Below are 21,706 nucleotides of genomic sequence, written 5' to 3' on the forward strand. Positions count from 1 at the left end.
AAGGAAACAACACAATATGTGCGTGAAAGTTAGAAAAGAGGAAATAGGGAACACCAATTAGTCTTGAAGTGAGTGAAGCATACAGGGTGAAAGAGAAACTGATGAGGAGATGGAAGAGTACATCAAAATCCAGGTCAGACCCAGAAAGCCTAAGTGGTTCTTTGTATGGGCATTGAAGCTTTTAAAGACAGCTGTCTGCTCTATACTAAGGCGCAAGGTTGGAGGAGAAAGAGAAGTTTCCTAAAATGAAAAAACACACGCGTATCTCCAACAAGAGCATACAGTTGATTTCGCTATAACAAGAATATAGTTGGCATGCAGTCATGTCAGCCCGTCACCACTGATAACCTACTGAGAATCACTCATCTATTGATAATCTAACAAGAATGTCAATAGCCAAGTGTGAAGAAGAGGTTGGTGTTGGTTATTCTGTTTGTGCCTTATCAACACCTTGATCAGACCCATTCGCTGCCTTTATCTGTGCTGGTGAGGCTGATCTCTTTGGGTTAGATTCTCCAGATTGGCCAATGGGAGGCACCATCAGTAAACCAAAGTGGGGGAGAGAAGAGAAGTGAGGGCATTTCTTCTCCCTGCTGCCTCCCAGCCTCTCAGGGTTCTGCTGGGGCCCCTCCTCTCTGGTCACACTCCTGAGGGAGGATCCTCTTGGACAGAACATCTCTTGTTGACAACCTTCTTCTCCCCTCACCTGTGTTGTCCCTCAGCTCTCCGGGGCTGATGACTCCTCAGCTTTTGCTAGCCCCACGTGCCTCACCATCCCACGCTGGTTCTATTAAACCCGCCCAACGTGCCTTCATTAACATAATTTTCTCTTAAACCACCTTCTTTCTACCAGGATCCTAACTAATTCTGGTGGCTCAGGGAAAAAAATTTAGGGATAGGTAAAACCACGTGGATAGATCAGTGTTTCTGAGCCTTTGGGCATGAAGAATAGCCCTGATAACACTCAAGTTGATACTGAACTATAAGACTTAAGTACAACACAATATGAAATATAAAGTTAAAAAATAGATGAGGAGTACGTAAAAATAAACCAAGGCCTTGAAATGATGGCAGAGATTAAAGGAATAGCAAAAAAGCAAAGAGAACTTAACAGAGACAGGGTTTTCTTTCAAACCCTAACGAATTTGCTATAGGCAAGGGAGAGGTCCTGAAGCGCTAAATTGTGCCATATAAAACTTGTCGCCATCTACACACACTCTGGAAACACGAAATACTGGCAGGAGAAAAGAAAGCCTGAGTGAGGCTGTGGACATGAAACTCTTCAGGACCATCTTGGGAAATATAAGATCAGATTAGATCAGAGATTAAATAACCAGACAGCACACTGATAAGGCAATCTGTTTAAAGTTCACATCTTGCTTGATTTATGCACGCCTAATAAATTGATCAAAAAGTGACAACCCTTCAGACAGTGTAATTCTATTCAGTGGCATCCCTTAGCTGCAGATCTTACCCCAGCCTCTGCTTACGTCTCTCATCCAAGATATTGGAGAACACAGAGATGATTCTACCTCTGCCTTCAAGGATACCAGTACAGTTGCTATCAAGCTGACTCCTACATATGGTGGCCCACATGTATCAGAGTAGGACCATGCTCCACAGGGTTTTCAAGGGCTGAGTTTTTGGAATTTGATCACCAGGCTTCTCTTCTGAGGCACCTCTGTGTAGACTCAAACCTACAACTTTTGGATTAGCAGCCAAGCGCATTAACCCAGGAACTCCTCTTCAGGGAAAAAGGAAAAGTTAAAGAGAGGCAAGAAGGAGCTGCTATGATCTTCAGCAAGGATGGCCGGTTAGTGCAGATGGGCAGGGGCTTTCTCCTCAGCCAGTATCCTCAGTGAGGCCCTTAAGTGAGACAATGGCTTTTTATGGAGAGGGAGGTTTTTATTTTAGCCTTACAGCTCTTCTAAAAGACCCTCTGTTCTTTTCTCTTACTCTGTTTACACTGTGCCCTGTTGTTTTCCAGATTCCCAAGGTTAAAGCCTGCATGCCTATTAAAGCTGGCTGAGTCTGTCAGAATTTCTAGAGCTTCTCTGCTAATCTGGTGTGTGTAGTGCTTTTCTTCCAGCTGGGCACAAATGTAGAGTGAATCGATGCTTTCTTCCACTACAGCACAATCTTTCCCCACATGGTGATCTAAAATGTGGTCTGTGTCTGTAATCTTCTTCTCCATGCATCCTTCCAGGTTATTGGTAACAGCATTTCCCCTCAGGTGAGAGGATGTCATCACCATAAAATAGCTAGTGTTTATTGAGCACTTACTATGTGCTAGATGTAGTTAAGCATTTCATGAGGTATCCCCATGTTTTAGATATGAAGAAAAGGAGCTCAACAGAGACTAAGAGATTTATCCAAGGTCATGGAGCTAGGAGCTGGCCGAGCTGGGATCTGAGTCCACCTTTAGCTTAACACAGATATTCTCAACCAGGGGTGATTTTGCCCCCCAGGGGACATTTGGCAATGTCTGGAGACATTTTTGGTTGTCACCACTGTCATGCTACTAGAATCTAGTGGGTAGAGGCCAGGGATGCTGCTAAACATCTTACAATGCACAGGACAGACCTCAAAACAAAGAATTGTCCTCCCCAAGATGTCAATAGTGTGAGATTGAGGAACCTTTATCTAATCACTATTAAAACACAAAAACAAAAACCAAACCCATTGCTGTCGAGTCGATTCTGACCCATAGTGACCCTACAGGACAAAGTAGAACTGCCCCATATGGTTTCCAAGCAGCACCTGGTGGATTCGAACTGCCAACCCCTTGGTTAGCAGCCATAGCCCTTAACCACTACGCCACCAGGGTTTCCACCGATCACCATACTATATTACATTCTAATCCTTTTTTGTTTATTTGTGTGTTTTAATTTATTTTATTTGTCAGCTATCTTGGTTGTAATAGGTTCTAACATTATCTCTTCAGATTTATGCTTGATCTGTAGGGTAAGAAGGCAATGTTCTTCCACACGACACCTTTGTCTCTGTTCTGGTCCCTGTGTTGGAATGGAGGGCCCCACTAGCTGCTGGCAGAGTGTTCGTTCTGTGAGAACAGGCCGTCAGAAGTTCTGTGGGGAGATACTCGGTGTAGGGGTTGACTTGTTAAGACACACCCAAGCAGTTTTATAGGGTTTTGGTTTTTCTTTTTCCTTCTTTTTTTTTTTTTTTTTTTTAAATTATCATAGGAGTTGAAACAAGAACAGAATTCTCTTATGATTTCCCTAGCTTTTCCTATGCTTTGAAATATCATACCAATTCTAAAGTAGTTTTTAAAAATGCAGGGCAGGGCTGCAAGCTCTGGTTTCAGCTTTTACAAAAGTCTTTGATGCCTAGAAAGGCTCGTTTATTTGGGCGATGCGACCTTGAACCTGTGTGCATGTGCTTTTGGGTGTGTGCCAGTGAAAAGCAGTGCCCGGATGTCAGGATCTTCTCCCCAGATCTGCTGTCTTGGGGCGCTGCTGGAGCCTAGTGGGCTAACACATCCTGGGGCTGTACTTCTTGGAGGTTAATACGTCCTGGAAGAGAAGAACAGCTGTCTTCCTTTACGAATGGAAATGAGTAGTAGATGCTCCTGTCAGAGTGTAGGCAAATTGAAGAACTTTTTGAAAAGGAAAGAAAAAAGAGAGAGGGAGACAGAACAGAAACAAGTTTGGAAACTTCTAGAAAGCGTAGAGTTGAGAAACATTGGAAAACAAAGGTCATAAATGAGTTGCTAATGTAACATGGAGCTCTGGTGGCACCGTGGTTAAGAGGTATGGCTGCTAACCAAAAAAGGCTGGCAGTTCAAGACCACTAGCTGCTCCTACGAGGCAGTTCTCCTCTGTCCTATAGGGTCACTATGAGTTGGAATCAACTCAATGGTTGGATTTTCTGGTAATGTAACGTAGGAGAAAGCCTGATAGGACAGAAAACCACAGAGACAGCTTCTAAGTTCCCATGGTGTCGGGCTGGACATAGAATCTGATAACGATGATTTTTAAGCACTAGATGAGCAGAAACATCTTGAAACATGTCTGTGTCCTGACTGGTGAGCACAAATACCCCAATTAAGAAAAGCGTGGGAGATGGATATGGATGAGTAATCGGGATGGTGACAGGTAGCCAGGCCTGTGGAGGAGCAGGGGGTCAACAGCCCTTCAGCATTTCACCCGAGCTCCCCTCAGCCCTAAGTTCCTGCTCTTCTTACTCATTGAGCTCATCTGCCTGGCAACAGAATGAGGGAGACGGTAACATCTGTAAGAGAAAAACTCGGAACCTAAACATGCAATGTATTCCAGGCTTTAATGGTCTTCATCTCATTGTGGGGGGCAGCGGTAATTTAGTGGTAGAATTCTCACCTTCCAAGCAGGAGGCCCGGGTTTGATTCTCGGCCAATGCACCTCAAGTGCAGCCACCACAGGTCTGTCAGTAGAGGCGTGTGTTGCTATGATGCTGAACAGGTTTCAGTGAAGCTTCCAGACTAAGATGGAATACCAGCCCATGAAAACCCTATGGAGCATAATATTCCAATCCACAACCGATCCTGGGGATGGCACAGGACAGTGCACCATTTCACTCTGTTGTGCATGGGGTCACCATGAGTCAGGAGCTGACTTGAGGGCAACTAACAAGCTCGTTGTGCAAACCAGTCACCTGGGGTTCTTATTAAATTCAGATTCTGAGCTAGGGCCTGAAATTCTGCGTTCCCGACAGACTCCCAGGTGGCATGGATGCTGCTGGTCCTCACACCAGCAAGGACCTAAGTGGATGTGAAAAGGACTTCAAACTGCTTGCTGAGCTCCTTGCTTTTCCCAGTTCTAGTACTGGTTACGGACTGCCGTGAAGCCAGAGAAATCTTCTGAGCCTCCACATCTGATCACGTTTCACCCCTGCTCACTGCGTGGAGTGAAGCTCAAACTCCCAGCTTGGCAGTTCAGGATGCTGGGCAGCCTGGTCCAGCTCCCCTACCCAGCCATCACCCTTTGCCCCACCTGCTCCAGCCACACTGGACTTCTCACAACACCTGAGCCCCTAAGCTTCATGCTCATCCACCATCCACACCTCCTGGCTTTCCTCAGTGCCCTGCCCTCCTCCTGCCTGGTCCTCCCTCCCTCCCCACCTACTGCTTCCTCGCTTTTGATACCCCACTCTCAAAGCCTTCCACCAGCACGGGTGGTTGCTTCCCATGGCACATGTGACATCGTATTGTGATGTTGTACTTAAGTCTTAGGTCTCCCACTCACCTGTGAATTCTCAGGAGTAGAAACTATGCTGTATTTATTGAGGTAACTCCACTTCCTCACACAGTATCTGGAACACAGAAACCAATAGTATATAAAAAAAAAAAAAAATGCCATTGAGTCAATTCCTACTCACAGCAAGCCTATAGGACAGAGTAGAACTGCCCCATAAGGTTTCCAAGGAGCAGCTGGTGGATTTGAACTGCCAACCTTTTGGTTAGCAGCCTGAGCTCTTAACCACTGCACCACCAGGGCTCCAAGGATAACAGTATATATTGGTTAAATAAATGAAAGAACTGAAATGTCACACCCACTTCCATCTTTCCCCTTCCCTCATATCCCCCTTTCTTCTGCAAATGTCTCTAAGGTTTTAAACCTTTGGGCTTATACATTTTAAGTGGTTTAAAAATAATCATAACTTTCATAACAGCCCACTTTGATAGAATGCTTACTGTGTGCCAGACATTGTTCTAAGCCCATTAGTCTTAAGTCATTTAATCTTCAGAACAATTTTCATAACCCTATGAAGTTATCATTGTCATTATTGTTCCCAGTTTAAATGAGGAAACTGCAGCATAGAGAAGGTAAGTAACTTGACCAAAGTTACACAACTAGAAAGTGCTTGTGCCAGGATTTGAACCCAAGCAGTGTGGTATTTAAAACAAGGATGAGTCTTTGGCAGTACCCAGTACTAAGACAAATGAACCACAACTCTGTTAGGTCCTCCTTGTCCTTCTTCAGCACTATCCTACTTACAAAGCAAGCATCCTTCAGTCCAGAGTTTTCTTTGTAGTGGACTCACACTGGAGCTGCTACTCAGGCCTCCTTATGGGTCATTGGAAATGCCAAGTATGACAACCTGTTCAATTGTTCAACCAAGAGGACACAGGAAGGGAAACATGGAATTCCAGAGTATGTGCTCATCCAAGCAGAGGGGTGTGTGGGTGCTGACTTCCACCCTCATTGACAAGCTCACCCTTAGGGTATTAGCAGCAGCCCACAGTCAACTTCAAATAGATAATTACAGCAACATCTACCCATAATGAGTAGGCTTATAGATTTCACAAGGTGGGTCTCCTGACCATAACGGGGTCTTGGTCTAGGAGTAACACCTGTGTTCACTATAACTACAGAGTTAATAGGAGCCAACCCTGCACTGGAGGCCACTAAGAACTTTAAGCAGATTAGAGGGCCCAGAGGGGCTGGCGTTCCAAACATGCCTCTTCCAGACAGCTTCCGGTGACCATCAAAGCCAGGAGATGGTAAGGCTCCCCACTGGGTTGGCGGAATCTGTATTGAGCCTGTGTTGCAGTTCAATATTTTTCTTCTGCCCAATCCTGCTTCTTCCCCTTCCCTTCACTGGCATTGATCTCTAATAGATATCTTGCACCCAAACTCCATCACAGTATCTGGAGAACACATCCCACAACATCCTAGCATTGGAGTAAGAAGCTTCCTTCCGTTTTCTCTTCTCTCTTCTTTCTCATATACTTTAGAGTACCCTAACCACACAAAACTACTGTTTGTGCCTGCACCTCAGAAGAAAGCCCTGATGATCTATTTCCAAAAAATCAACCATTGAAAACCCTGTGGAAGAAACATCCTAGACATAACCAAACACCTCATGGGACTGAGTTACTGGGCTTGAAGGCTAAGGACCATAATCTTAGGGGACATCTAGGTCAACTGGCATAACATAGTTCATAAAGACAACGTTCTACATCCTACTTTGGGGAGTAGCAACTGGGGTCTTAAAAGCTTGTGAGCGGCCATTTAAGATACAACTATTGGTCTCTTTCCATCCAGAGCAAATGAGAGTGAAGAAAATCAAAGACTCAAGAAAACAATTAGTCCAAAGGACTAATGGACGACAGGAACCACAGCCTCTACAAGCCTGAGACAAAACTAGATGGTGCCAGGCTACCACTACTGACTGCTTTGACCAGTATCACAATAGTAGGTCCCAGATAGAGTGGGAAAAAAGTGTAGAACGAAAATCAAATTCATAAAAAAAGACCAGACTTAGAGGTCCAAGAGAGATTGGAGGAACCCCTGAGACTATGGCCCTTAGACGCTCTTCTAACTTGGAACGGAAACCATTCCTGGAGATCACCTATTAGCCAAATTACAAACAGGCCTATAAAACAAACAGTAACACCTGTGAGGAATGTGGTCCCTAGAACAATCATCTATATAAGACCAAAAGGGTAACATCTGCTCAAAAGCAAAGATGAGAAGCCAGGAAGAGGCAGGAAAACTGGACCAATGGAAATAGGGAACTCAGGGTGGCAATGGGGAGAGTGCTGACACATTGCAGGGACTGCAACCAATGTCACAGAACAATTTGTGTATTAGCTATTGAATGGGAAAACTAATTTGCTCTGTAAACCTTCACCTAAAGCACAATTTAAAAGAAAGAAAGAAAACCCTATGGAACACAGTTCTACTCTGACACATATGGGGTAGCCATGAGAGAAAATCAACTCCATGGCAACTAGTTTGGTTATCTCCCATCCCACCACAAAGGGTCCAGAATGGTACAGACGTGACGGATACATTGACAGTAATCTTGACCACACACACACACACACCTGCTTCTTCTCCCTGCTTATGAGTTGGAATCAGGAGTAAAAGTTCAGAAACTAGCCTCCCACCAGCACCACCACCACACCACACACTTACAAAGCAGAAGGAGGTGCTCCTGAAACCCGAAGACTGTGCTTGGGTCAGGATTTCCAGGTGAAGCAATCAGAGGGTGAGCCTCTAGTGTATGTGGGGGTGGCTCCCTTCTTCCTCTTCCATTTGTGAGGGGGGAGCTGGGGCCATCTCCTTCCTTTGTTTGAACACGTTGCTTTCCACATAACAGCTTAGCTTTGAGCTACTACCACACATCTATTTTTCTCTTGGACTTTTTGGAGGCCAAAACTGGCTGGGTCAAAGCAGAGAACACACTTAGAAGCTCTGCAACAGATGACTCATATAGACATATGGAGAAGCTTCAGGAATGTGTGTGCAGGGGTGGATATTAGGGGATGGCAAGAGAGAGGACAAGGAAAGACCAAAGGAGGGTTATAATAACTGGCTCATTCCTTGAAAAGAAGATTTAGAGGTGTTTACAGTTGAATGTACACACTAGGAGAGCTATGGCGTTAGGCTCATGAGATACACACCTAGAACCAAGACGATAGCAATTCATTCAATGAACATTTGTTAAGTACTTACAATGTGTCAGGCACCCTCTAGGTATGACCAAACCAAACCCAGTGTCATCAAGTCGATTCTGACTCATAGTGACCCTATAGGACAGAGTAGAACTGCGCCATAGAGTTTCCAAGGAGCGCCTGGCAGATTCGAACTGCCGGCTCCTTGGTTAGCAGTCGTAGCCCTTAACCGCTACACCACCAGGGTTTCCCCTCTAGGTATCAAATCAAAAACCAAACCCAATGCTGTCAAGTCGATTCCGACTCATAGCGACCCTATAGGACAGAGTAGAACTGCCCCATAGAGTTTCCAAGGAGCGCCTGGTGGATTCGAACTGCTGACCCTTTGGTTGGCAGCCGTAGCCCTTAACCACTACACCACCAGGGTTTCCCTCTAGGTATAGAACAGATAGAAACCCAGTCATATTGGAGCTTATGGGGCGGGGAGGATGGGACCCATTTTGGCCCAGGGAGGTGGTGGTGTTGTTAGTTGCCATCAAGCTTGTTCTGACTCATGGCAACCATAAGTCCAACAACGTGAAACGCTGCCTGGTCCTGCGCCATCTTCAGGATCATTAGTATGTTAGAGTCCATTGTTGAGGCTATTATGTCAATCCATCTCAATAATGGTTTCCTTCATTTTCGCTGACCCTTCACTTTACCAACCGTGATGTCCTTTTCTAGCAATTGGTCTTTCCTAATGATGTGTCCAAAGTAAGGGAGCTGAAGTCTCACCATTCTCGCTTCTAAGGAACTTCTGGTTGTATTTCTTCTAAGACTGATTTAAACAGTCAATAAATGATGTAGCATTTGATAAAACACCAGCTCAGCACCCAAAAATACATTTAGACCTTTACTGTTGTTTCTCATAAAACACTAAAGAGGGGCATACTTTCATTATACACAGCACACTGTTTAAATCCTCTTTCCTGCCTCTCCCATCCACCACCTCTCTGCTCCCCACCCCAAGCTCTCAGCTCCCCACAGCCAGACTCAGCCCCTCCCTTAACACAAAAGCAAAAGGCTGAGAGGAAAAAAATAAATATATCATTATCTAAAGTTTTCTCCCAAGTCAGGAAGGGAGCTACTAGAATCCAGGATCCAAAAACAAGGAGCCCCACCAGTCATCATGCTTTTTCAAAAAAAGCAAAATAAATCCTTAGGAGGCCACCAGCTTGATCCTACATCATGGCTGCGAGCAGCCTCCTGGCTGAAAGCTAACTCCAGATGGTGTTTATCAGCAAAGACGGTGAGCGAGAGCAGCATGTTTATTGTGAGAATGTAAAAGATCCTCTGTCATTGTTTATTGACCATTCCTGACACATCCAGTAACTAGTTTGTACTTAATCACTTTACTGGATACGTATCAGAGTAAAAAAAAAAAAAAAAAAAAAAATCGCTCAACTGCTGAAGAACTCCCTCCTACCCAAGAGTATTATAAAAACTAAACCAGTTGCCGTCAAGTCGATTCCAACTCATGGCAACCTCACATATGCCGAGTAGAACTGCTCCATGGCGTTTTATGGCCTTTCATAAGCAAATTGCCAGGCCTTTCTTCTCGGCACCTCTGGGTGGGTTTAAACTGCCAATCTTTCAATTAGTAGCCGGAGGCTTAGCTGTTTGTGCCACCCAGGGACTCCCAAGAGCACTATAAAACCAAATCAAACCTGTTGTTGTCGAGTCGATTCCAACTCAACCACCCTGTAGGACAGAGTAGAACTGCCCTGTAGGGTTCCCAAGGAGCAGCTGGTGGATTCAAACTGCCAACATTTTGCTTAGCAGCTGAGCTCTTAACCACTGCACCAACAGGGCTCCAAGAGCACTATAGGAAGATCTAATATTGATGATAAATTTTGCCAGACTTGCTCATCCCTTGTACCCAGCGAGCTAGACAGACTGACCAACGCTCACCACTTGACCTGGGATTTGCCGGAAATATTGCTGCTGTTCTGTTAAGGGTGACAGGACTAATATGGAAACAGATAGCAGTCATGGTGGAACAATGTGATAAACACAGTTAGTGTCACTGAAGTGTACATACAAAGAATGTTGACATGAAATGTCAAATGTTTTGTAACATATATATTTACCACAATAAGAAATACATATATAGAGAGAGATAGGCTCTTTCTGGTTTTCACCTACCTCACCATGCATAATGATAAGGGGAACGGACATTTATTAAAAGGGTGCTACGTGCCAGGCACTGTGCTTAGCCCTTTTCCCATGGATTGTCTCATTTACGGTCCACAGATATATGAAGTAAGTACTATTATTATCCCCTTCTGAAGATGAGCAAGTTGGGGCTCAGAAGGATTAAGTGCCTTGCTTAGGACCCCACAGCTGGTACATCACCAACCCAGGAGTCTGATGGCAGAGCTTGAGTTCTCAGCCTCCACTGAACAGGAAAGAACAGCGTTTTTACTAGAATATACCAAAGAGACTGATGGCTGAGCTGATCTAGAAGCTTCCTAGACAGTCACTAGTAGAAAAGAGGATTAGAAATCCAACTCCGGCCGTTTCTAGATTATTCTGAGCCTCCAAACTTCTCATGGAAAATTTCGATCCTTTTGCATTTTGCCAAAACTGAAGCTAACTCAAAAAACCCGTTGCCATCAAGTCAAATCCGACTCATAGCGACCCTATGGGACAGAGTAGAACTGCTCCATAGAGTTTCCAAGGAGTGCCTGGTGGGTTTGAACTGCTGGCCTTCTGGTTAGCAGCCATAGCACTTAACCACTATGCCACCAGGGTTTCCAAACTAACTCAACCCCTTTTAAAATGTTCATTTATTTTCCAACTTTCTGAGTAAGTTAAATTTTAGACAATTAGAATTTTGCTTTTCTCGTTAAACACACAAGTGAAGGAGGAAGTATGTAACTGGTAACAGGTGATTCTAATATAATTGTAAGCAAAACCATAAATTATGGCTATTCTAATTTCTCTAAAATTATGTTTTGTTTCAACATTTGACCCTTTATATCTTTCGGTGGTTTAGGGCAGAGTGTTGCCTGTAGACAACTTAGCATGGAATATACAGACAACTCAATCTCATCTATTATATTTCAATGTTCACTTAGGAAATAAAAATCCTTTTTAAAACGTTAGTATTGAAATAAGGTTTTGAGGGTTATGGTCCCTTTTCTTACACTTGTTGTAAAAACAGAATTATAACCATAGCTAATTAAGGCTATAAAAAATCATCTAGAATCACACCAGTCTAGCACGTAAAAAAAAAGCTCTTTTTATTTTCTCTTCCAGATGCACACATAATTTCTCATATCTGCAATCCTGTCCTATACCTTTTCCACCCTGCTGAATAAAAATGCAACTTGTTCTGGTACGTGTTATTCATAAAGGTTCACTTCTTCTCAAATCCAGCAGCACCTAGGAGCTGGGTGTTCACGCACATGCTACCGCTTCTCAATAGTAAACGAATTAGGAATATTTACATAGTGCTCTTCACTTTCTCAAAATGCTTTTACATCCCTTATCTCATTTAATTCTTACAGTAATCCAGTGAGACATTATTGTTTTCATAAATGCAGGAAATAATACGTATTGTACTGTGGTGAGCAGTGGCCAGCACACTTTTTCTGTAGCGGGCCAGACAGTGACCATTTCTGACTGTGAGGGCCATGTGGGCTCTGTGGCAATCACTTGATTCTGGCACTGAAGCGTAAAAGTAGCCCTAGATAATACGTCAATGAATGAGAGGCTGGGTTTCAATAAAACTTTATTTGTTGGACATCAAAATTTGAAGTTCGTTTCATTTTCAGGTGTCACAAAATATTATTCCTCTTTTGATTGTTTTCAACCATTTAAAAATATAAAAACCATTCTTAGCTCATGGGCTGTGCATACACTGGTGCAGCCTGGCTTTGGCCCATGGGCCATAGTTTGCCAGCCCCTGGTACAGAACATAGACTCTTGGAATTGAGGGGGACCTTTTGACTTAACTGCTTCTTCTCTGCTGGTGAAGAGTCTGATGTCTACAGAAGGTAGGTGGCCTGGCAGGGTTAGAACCCAGGGGTTCTGACACCCGTTAAGTGCTCTTTCCACCAAATGGCAATGCTTAAAATAAAAACAAATCAGAGGTCAATTGAAGAGATAACTGTAAGATCAGCTCAGCATTACACCCAAAGACAAGTACACCCCGTGCTGGCTGCTCAGCCTGAGTCTACTTACGCAGACAGCTTTTGGCAGGCTTTCCAGAGGTTTGAGAAACTGTAACTGGTTGGGCAGAAATCATTCCAAGAAAGAGCCCAGTGACTTTTGCTCTGTTACTTTTTAGTGCTACTACAATTTAACTCCTCTTCTGCCTTCGTTGTGAAATCCTTACAATAAGGAAATTGATACTTGCCACTTTAACTTTTATCATCATTTCACTCCTGGTGCCAGGTTGACCAGCCCAAAAATAGGATGAAACCCTGAGGCAGGGCAGGATTTTTCCAGGTAAGTGAGAGCAAAGTGCTGGGTTGCATAACTACCACAACAAAACAGTCACAGCCCTTTCCCTTCCTTCTCTTCACTTGAACTCCAGGTTTTCATTGCCTTTTGTTCATTTTCTTTCCTCTGCTAAGCAGGAACAAAAGTTCTCCACTAGAGGTGCCAGGGGCAGCTGCCCAGAAGCACAGTGGAGATAGGAAGAGCAAGCTCAGCCCATGTTCCCATCTTACTGCCCCCGAATAAGACATCCTGAAAGCTGGAGTGTGTGTGTACGTGTGTATGTGTTTATGTGTGTGTGTGACTAAGTACGTGTGTATATCTGTGTGCATGTGTGTATGTGCATGTGCACACATGTGTATCTGTGTCTCTGCAGGCACATGTGTATGTGTGTTCAAGTTCACATGCATGTATGTGTGCACATGTGTGTATGTGTGCGTGTGTGTGCATGTGCTTACATGCCTGTGTATGTGCAGAGAAAATGGAGACAGGGTTAAACCCTTCGGAGGAAGGGCCTGGGCCAGGCAGAGCCAGCACTATGGGGTAGCAGGCTGCCTGGCCATGTTTCACGTTGCCAGGTGGGAAGAGGAAAGCAATTCTGTGTATTCTTTCCTCTTCTCAGAATCATTTCCCCATCAGCCTCCTCCTTGTCTCCACACTGGCCATCGCTGTCTCTCTTGCCTGGCTGCCCTGAGTTACCCAGTCTGGACAAAAAGTCCTGGGGACCAAGTCCCAGCTCGTGCCCTAGCCCACTCCCTCCTCTGTTCTCCTGGGCACCTTGGCCTGCCTCCATGACAGATCTTTCCACCTGCACAGACATCAGGTGTGTGCAGATGTGTGAGTTCATTGGTCTACCTCCCCGCCTGATCCAGGAGCCCTGGAGACCAGGGGCCATGTTCGCTCTATCAAGGGCTGCAGGCCAGCAGCTAGCACAGTGCCTGACACAGAGCAGAAACTCTGTGGTACCTGTTGCCGAGAAAATAAACCCAGCTCTGGGAAGAAAAGAAAAACAAACTCAAAAAAATATGAACCTGGGTTTTTCAATGCAAATTTTTCACTGGCCACTTACACACCTGCTGAGAAAGCTGGACTGAGCTCCAAGGCCCACGGAAATAGCTAGAGCTGCAAGATTCATGTAACAAAAGCACCCCTGACCTGGCGGGGCTGGGGGTCGTGAGGGTTTATTGACTATTTGCCCACATTCAGCATGAGAGGATGTGCTCAGCTGGTGAGAGCACTTGCCTTTCCCAAGACTTCTTCTACAGGGGGTCAGCAACAAATACCGTGGTGTCTACCAAGACTTCTAGAGCAGGTCAGCAATAACTTACCTGGAGTCCTGGGTGGCACAGATGGTTAAGCACCCAGCTACTAGCTGAAAGATTGACAGTTCGAACCAACCCAGAGACACCTCAGAAGACAGGCCTGGCGATCTTCTTCCAAAAACCATTGATCTACTTCCACAGCTGTTGAAAACCCTATGGAGCAGTTCTACTCTGCACACACAGAGTCATTATGAGTTGTAATTGACTTGACGGCAACTGGTTTGGTTTTGGTTTTTACCAAATTCACCAACTTAAGTGGCAAACTTGAAAGTTGAAGAGTTGTGAGATCTGTATCTATATATACAATGCAAACTCTGTTCTTCAGGGTCTTCAATCCTAAAATTGGCAAGGTTACCATCTTACTCCCTAACTTGGAAAGATTTCTAGAAAATGTTGTATTGCTGCTTTATTTGGATTTTTTTTACATTACCATTTTTAACAAATATTTAACTTTTTTTTTTTTTTTTTAATGTGGCAGGCCCTGAGCTAAATTCTATGGAGAAAAAAAAGAAAAATTCCTGCCCCCCAAAAAGAGTGTGGTTAAATGGTGATATTGAGTTATTCATTTATATTCAATAAATTTTATTAAGCATCTCTTAAATGCCAGGCACAACAATGTAGTTGCTTAAATGAATTAATTAGGCCTATAATCCAGCGGGAAACCCTGGTGGCATAGTGTTAAGAGCTACGGCTGCTAACCAAAAGGTCGGCAGTTCGAATCCACCAGGTGCTCCTTGGAAACTCTATGGGGCAGTTCTACTCCGTCCTATAGGGTTTGTATGAGTTGGAATTGACTCAACGGCATTGGGTTTGGTTTTTGGTTTGGATAATCCAGAGAAAAAGATATGGAAATGTACAAATAACTATACTACCATATAAGTGCTACAGCACGGGTGTAATAAATGGGGGGGGCGGTGGGCCACAAAAACTTCATTTGTATGGAGATCAAGGAAGCTGTCACAATATGAGCTTTTAATTCCACCTTGAAAAATGAATAGAAGTCCATGGAACACGGGGGGGAGGGGGTGGACGCATTGCAGGAAAGGGGGAATTAGGAAGGAAAGACCTTTGGACCAAATGTGTTGTGTTGTTATTGTTATCATTGTTGTTAGCTGCCCTTGAGATGGCCCCTGATTCATGGCAATCCCATATCCAATGAAAAAAAGAGTTGCCTGGTCCTGCATCATCCCCATGATCAGTTACAGATCAGATCATTCTGATTCATCGGGTTTTCGTTGGCTTATTTTTGAAATTGGATCACCAGGTCTTTCTTCCTACTCTGTATTAGCCTAGAAGCTCCTCTAAAATCTGTTCAGCATCACAGCAACACACAAGTCTCCACTGACAGCCATGTGATGGCTGTACAGGAGGCGCACTGTCTGGGAACTGAACCTTGGCCTCCCACACGGAAGGTGAGAATTCTACCACTGAACCGTCACTGCCCCTGGACCAAATGTACAGACTGGGTCAGGACCTGTGCCTAAAATACTATTATTTAGAGAACAGCAAGTGCGAATGGGGTTAGGGTGAAGCCGGCAGAAAGAAAGGAAGCGTTGCCATGCTAAAAATATCATTGAAAATATGCCCCATAAACGATGAAAGATCGTGAAAAGCTCTTGAGCCAACAAATTTAACTACCACATTTGGGTTTAAGAAGGATGACTAGTGATTGAGGGAAGAGTAGAAAGACAGGACAAGTGAACGTTCAAGCTAAAATTCCAACGCCGATGTTCTGATTCCCATTCAAGTGCTCTTTCTATCTTCCAAGTCAAGCAGGATAAAGCCCAAAAAGAGGCCACCAAGCTTTGAAAATTAGAAGGTGGCTGGGGCATTCTGAGGGAGCAGCACCAGGAAGAGAACCCCATTTGCAGGGGATAAAAGGATATACAAGAGGAGAGACAGGGGTTCAGCAAGGTTGAAAGTGATGTAGGTCTCCAGACATTCTCGAAGGCAAGGGCTGTCTTTTTGATCCCTGCAGTCCCTGAGTGGTACAAACAGTTGAGCACTTGCCTACTAAACAAAGGTTGGCAGTTTGAACCCACCCAGAGGCACCTCAGAACAAAAACCTGACAACCTGCTTCCAAAAGATCACAGCCATGAGAACCTGTGGAGCCCAGTTCTGCTCTGCACACTTGTGGCCACTATGAATCAGAATCAACTCCATGGCAAGAGGGTGGCATGAAGGGATGAAGAGGGAGGGAAGCTCCTGGGAAGGCTCATGCTGTAATCTTCCAGCAAAGGAGCAAACACAAGCATGAGAAGCAACACGTACAGCGGGTTTGGGTTGAGGCATCACCCACCACATTTGTCTTTTACACGGGGCAGCCAAGACCTTTTTGTCACCACCATCTGCATGATAACACTTTGCAGTTCTCAGAACACCGTCCCCCATTCTCTCCAGCGTAACTGGCTTTTGGAGCGGATCTTGATGGTGAAGTCCTGCTGAGATGACTGATATCCAGTTCACTGGAAAGAGAACCCCTGCTAGAAGCTAAAATCAGGCAAAATGACATCGCAGCAGCTCAGGACAGAGAGGACCAATCATGGCTGACAGGTGTGTGACCTTTCAACTCGGAGGTTTATTAACGACTTAGCCCCTGAGCATTCCTACTTGCCTGTCGAATAAAAATCTAAAAACCAATGAATTCCTCAAGTCTTATCAGATATACACAGGTACACACACAGGCTGTGGTTATGAAGATCCACATTTTACATTTAGTCCTCCTTAATTTCTTACCGTCGCTGTTATATGCCTGGTGGCGCGTCTATTTTGTGAAGCTGCTCTACAGTAAAGCACAGGCTACGAGCGTTAAATAATAAAGTCATGCAAATACTGTGTCACTGAGCATTCATCCAACAGCACTAACTGTTAAATACCTTGGTCAAAATATTACAATGTAACTGAAACCCTGGAATATACTACAACCAAACCAAAGCCGCCGCTTTCAAGTAGATTCTGACTCACAGTGACCCTTATAGGACAGAGTGGAAGTGCCCCATAGCGTTTCCAAGGCTGTGAATCTTGACAGAAGCCGACTGCCACATCTTTCTCCTGCAGAGCGGCTGGTGGGTTCGAACCGCCAGCTTTTCGGTTAGCAGCCGAGCACTTAACCACTGCACCACCAGGACTCCTGGAATATATATTTAAAAGAAAAAAAAAAAACACTGCCATCAAGTCAATCCCGGCTCATAGTGACCCAATAGGACAGAGTAGAACCGCCCCACAGGGTTTCCAAGTCTGTAAATCTTTACAGGAACAGACTGTCACGTCTTTATTCTACTGAGCAGCTGGTGAGGTCTTTCAATTAGCAACCAAGTGCCTTAACCATTGTGCCATAAGGAATATAATATCCTATACTGAATATAAATTATTAATATAACTTTAAGCATTTGCTAAACACTAAAACTAATTGCCGTTGAGTCAGCTCCGACTCAGGGTGACCCCATGTGTGTCAGAGTAGAACTGTGTTCCATAGGGTTTTCAATGCTGATTTTCAGAAGTAGATCACCAGGCCTTTCCTCTGAGGCACGCCTAGTTGGACTCAAACCTCCAACCTTTCGGTTAGCAGCAGAGTGCATTAACTGTTCACACCACCCAGTGACATCAAAGGCTTACTAAAGTGCTTTATAAGCCAAACAATCTCGTGGCATAAATTTGACTCACGTAAAAGCAAGCTGGTAAAATATTGTAAGATACAGTAAGGAATAATTTTGTTTCAGCTTTGGGAACACGAGTACTCAATCCATAACTGAACTGCAGGTTTTTTGTTGGTGCTTGTTTGCTTTACTCTATGTAGTCAAAAAAAGAAAAATCAAATCAAAAACACAATTCTTGCTATCTGTTCAGAAATATTTTCTAGACCGCTCATTACTCCTTCCGTCTTAATACTTCTGTATTCCCACTACCAATATTTGTTCCTCAATAAATACACTGCCACTTTACCACAACTATCCCCCCATGGCGGGGAATTCCATCCAAGCACTCCCAAACAAGCATCTGAAACAACTCCAAACCTTCTAATTCAGACTGAGCATGCTCTGAGCTGCCTGGCAAAGGGTCACTCTGACACAGGCCTGGGATCCCTCTTATTCCAGAATCACTGACCTCTGAGAAAACAAGGTGTGTGCGCGTGTGTGTGTGTATGCGTGTGTGTCCCTCTCTAACTCTGCCTCCTCCATCAATCACGATATTCTGACACCCCAGAGTTAACTCCTTCTTGCCTTTAATATGGCTCTGTCCTACCCCCACCCCAATGCTTCTGTGACGCCAGCTACCTGTCTCCCTGGCGTGGGATGGGGAACTTAATCTCTTACCCTGCTGGCTGTCCCCAGCCCTAACCATCACCCACCTCATCTACCTCACCAACTCCTGACCTCCCCATCACCTCCTTCCAACTGCCTTTACTATTTGTCCTACGTATTGTGGGCCAGCCACCCCCCACCCCCTTCCTCTGCTCTAATCGAACCCTGGCTCTCCCTGGAAAATACATCTTCTACCTCTTGCCTTCCTCACTCCCCACAATTCAGGGCTAAGGTGGGTGCAGGTGGCCTTCTGTTTGAACCTCTATGCCGCTTCTGGGCAATGAAATGGCCCTTTCTCCATGCCATTATTTATATGGCACTAATCAGTATTTCTACATCAGAGCCAGGATGACCATAGCCCACACCTGACATACATCTAACCCAGCACCCACTCCCCTGTCTCCAGTCACAACCTCTTCAAGGCCCCCTCTCCTGGCCACCTCTGTCCCCTGGAGCCTCCAAACCCCTGATCTTTGTTCTCACCAGGACCTTCAGTGACTCAGCTCCTCTATCACCGGGATTCCCTCTAAGCCCCTCCTGTCTACACTGCCTCCCCATCCTTTCCAGGATGCAGTCAGTTCTACATGCTGTCCTTTTCAGAACCTTGTATTTTTATATCAGCCCCAGTATTCAGCCAGTGAGGACAGGCCCAGCTAGACCACTGTTGGTGGCCAGTGTCCGTTCTGACCCGTTTTGATTTGCCGGTGCCCGTGCCAGGCTCTCATTCTGCAAATATCTAGTTACAAGTGCCTTACCAAACCACTTGCCTTGGAGCCTAACTCATGTATGTCAGAGTAGAACTGTGCTCCACAGAGTTTTCAATGGCTGATTTTTCGGAACTAGTCATCAGGCCTTTCTTCCAAGGTGCTTTGTGGTGGACTTGAACCTTTCAATTAGCAGCCAAGTGTGTTACCCATGTGCACCACCCAGGGACTCCCAGAGCACCTGCCTTAAGAACTCCTAATGGAGTCAGATGTGTTAGCAGGCACTGTGCATCTGAGCTGTACGACTATGCTCAGCAGGAGCCCGCTAGGCACCATGGACCCCGAATCTAGATGTGGGCCCATGGGACAGGACAGAGGCCCTGCAGAGACTCAGCCTGCAGAGAAAGAACAATGAAGCAGACGTGCTGACGAGGTAAGCTGTGGTGGCTGGGGTGAGGCCTGCGACGATTGTCCAGTTCCCATGATGTCAGCCTCGACTTCCTTCCATTGGGCTTCCCGAGATCCCCTGACACCCTACAACAAATCCTCTTGACTGAGCTGAGTAGGCTTTTTTTTCTTGCCACCAAGCCACCCTTGACGAAGACACCTTTCAACACAGCTGCAGGATGGTCTCCGCCACCCACTCTCTCATTCTTTTCTTCTCCAGAAATCTGTGTGCCTTTGCTGGTAACACAGGCGCCCACACACACACAGCCTCCTTTCTACCTTAACAAATGCAGCCTGGCCACATCCCAGAGGGAGCAAGCAGCAGCCCCATAACTTAATCACACGACAGGTGAGCCGGCCTGTGCCAGCATCAACACCAGCTCGTCCCAGACCTGCCAGAATCCTTCACTGCTCGGGTTTCCTAACGACAGTCCTGACTACTGGGACTGGTTTGTGGAATATCTAAAAGTTTGCACCACCTGTGGCCCACAGCAGGGGAGGGGGGCGGTGTGCAGCCCAGCTGCTCAGGCAGGGGCATGTGGAGGAAGAGGGGCCTGGGGCAAATCAAGTGTGTTCAAGTGAACATTCATCATCTCAGATCACTAATCAGCAATGAGTTTAATGGTTTCCAAGGCAACTGATCACCCCCCTCCCCCCCCAGGTCCCGGAAGACTAGCTTTCTCAGTACTCAGGACAAGGCTGCCCCCTGAAATACCAAATTCTGCCACACACCAAATTTGTCCCTAAGGCTTTGGTCAAAAGAAAACTTTCCCTTACCCATGTTAAGGCTTTGAAGGAATATCCTATTCCCTTCTGAAGGAAATCCACTTTCTTTTTTTCTTTTTATTATTGTGATTTTATTGAAGTAAGATACGTATTAAAAAACTTGGCTATCTTAACCATTTTTAAGTGTACACTTCAGTGATCACTTACTTTCACTGGGTTGTGAATGTCCAACCGTCACCACTATTTCCAAAACTTTTCCATCTCCCCAAACAGCAACTCCATACCCATTAAGTAATAATTCCCCATTTTCCCCACCCCAGCCCCTGGTACTACTAATAAACACTTGTCTCTATGAGTTTGCCTATTGTAGATATTTCATGGAGTCCCTGGGTGGTGCAAAGAGTTAATGTGCTCAGCTGCTAAGCCAAAGGTTACAGGTTTGATTCTACCCAGAGGTGACTTGGAAGAAACGCCTGGTGACCTACTTCCAAAAAATCAGCCATTGAAAACCCTGTGGAGCACAGGTCTACTCTGATTACACGGGGTCCCCATGAGTTGGGATCAATTACGCGGCAACTGGTTTTTTGGTTTTGTTTTGTTTAAGGTATTTCATATAAGCGGGATCATATGACATTTGTTCTTTTGTGTCTGACTTATTTTACTTCTTGGTGGTTTTTTGATTCTTCACTGTTCTGTTATTCCTAAAAATCGGAAATCCCTACACCTTCTCTGGAATTTTTCTGTCAGATGTTACAGTTTTGGGCTATGGAAGAAGATTGTTTCAATCTGTTCCATTTGTTTTTGTTCATTTTCTCTTCCAGAGACAGTCTTCTCCAGCCCTCATTCAGTTGCTCACTTCAGGTGAGACACTAGATGTCTTATGGTATGTGGATTGGAATGGCATCCGTTCAGTGGCCCTTTCACGAGAAAGGGACATACTCTGGCAAGCGTGCAGTTCTAATGAATGGCAGGTACTTTTCCCCACCTGACAATGCATGCAGCTATGGAACCACAGCCCACGTTACACGGTGACATCATTGCATGCACTTCCCTGCAGCCTGTTTTTGAAGGGACCACTATTTGAAATTAAGATGGCACTCCACATTAGAAAGGGAAAAAATCTTCATCCTTTTATTTTTATTTATGGTGAGTCACAGAGGTAATGGTGACTGTAAAAACCAAAGACCCAAGCCCACTGCCATTGAGCCAACTCTGACCCATGGAGACCAGGTGTTACAGAGAAGAGCTGCTCCATATGATTTTCTTGGCTGTAATCTTCATGAAAGCAGAACACCAGGCCCTTCTTTCGTGTACTGCTGGTG

The 21,706-nt window shown here is 45.0% G+C and overlaps 1 long non-coding RNA gene across 2 annotated transcripts in view; it reads right to left on the minus strand.

The window, feature by feature from the left end:
- Positions 1 to 21,706, minus strand: part of LOC111752738 (uncharacterized) — a 176,092-nt gene that overhangs the window by 25,648 nt on the left and 128,738 nt on the right. For both annotated transcript variants that reach the window (XR_010321159.1, XR_010321160.1), the window contains exon 4: positions 5,241 to 5,307. This is a non-coding gene — a long non-coding RNA (uncharacterized LOC111752738). The remainder of the gene's footprint in view (positions 1 to 5,240; positions 5,308 to 21,706) is intronic.

Source organism: Loxodonta africana, chromosome 1, assembly GCF_030014295.1.
Source record: "Loxodonta africana isolate mLoxAfr1 chromosome 1, mLoxAfr1.hap2, whole genome shotgun sequence".
Lineage (NCBI taxonomy): Eukaryota > Metazoa > Chordata > Mammalia > Proboscidea > Elephantidae > Loxodonta > Loxodonta africana.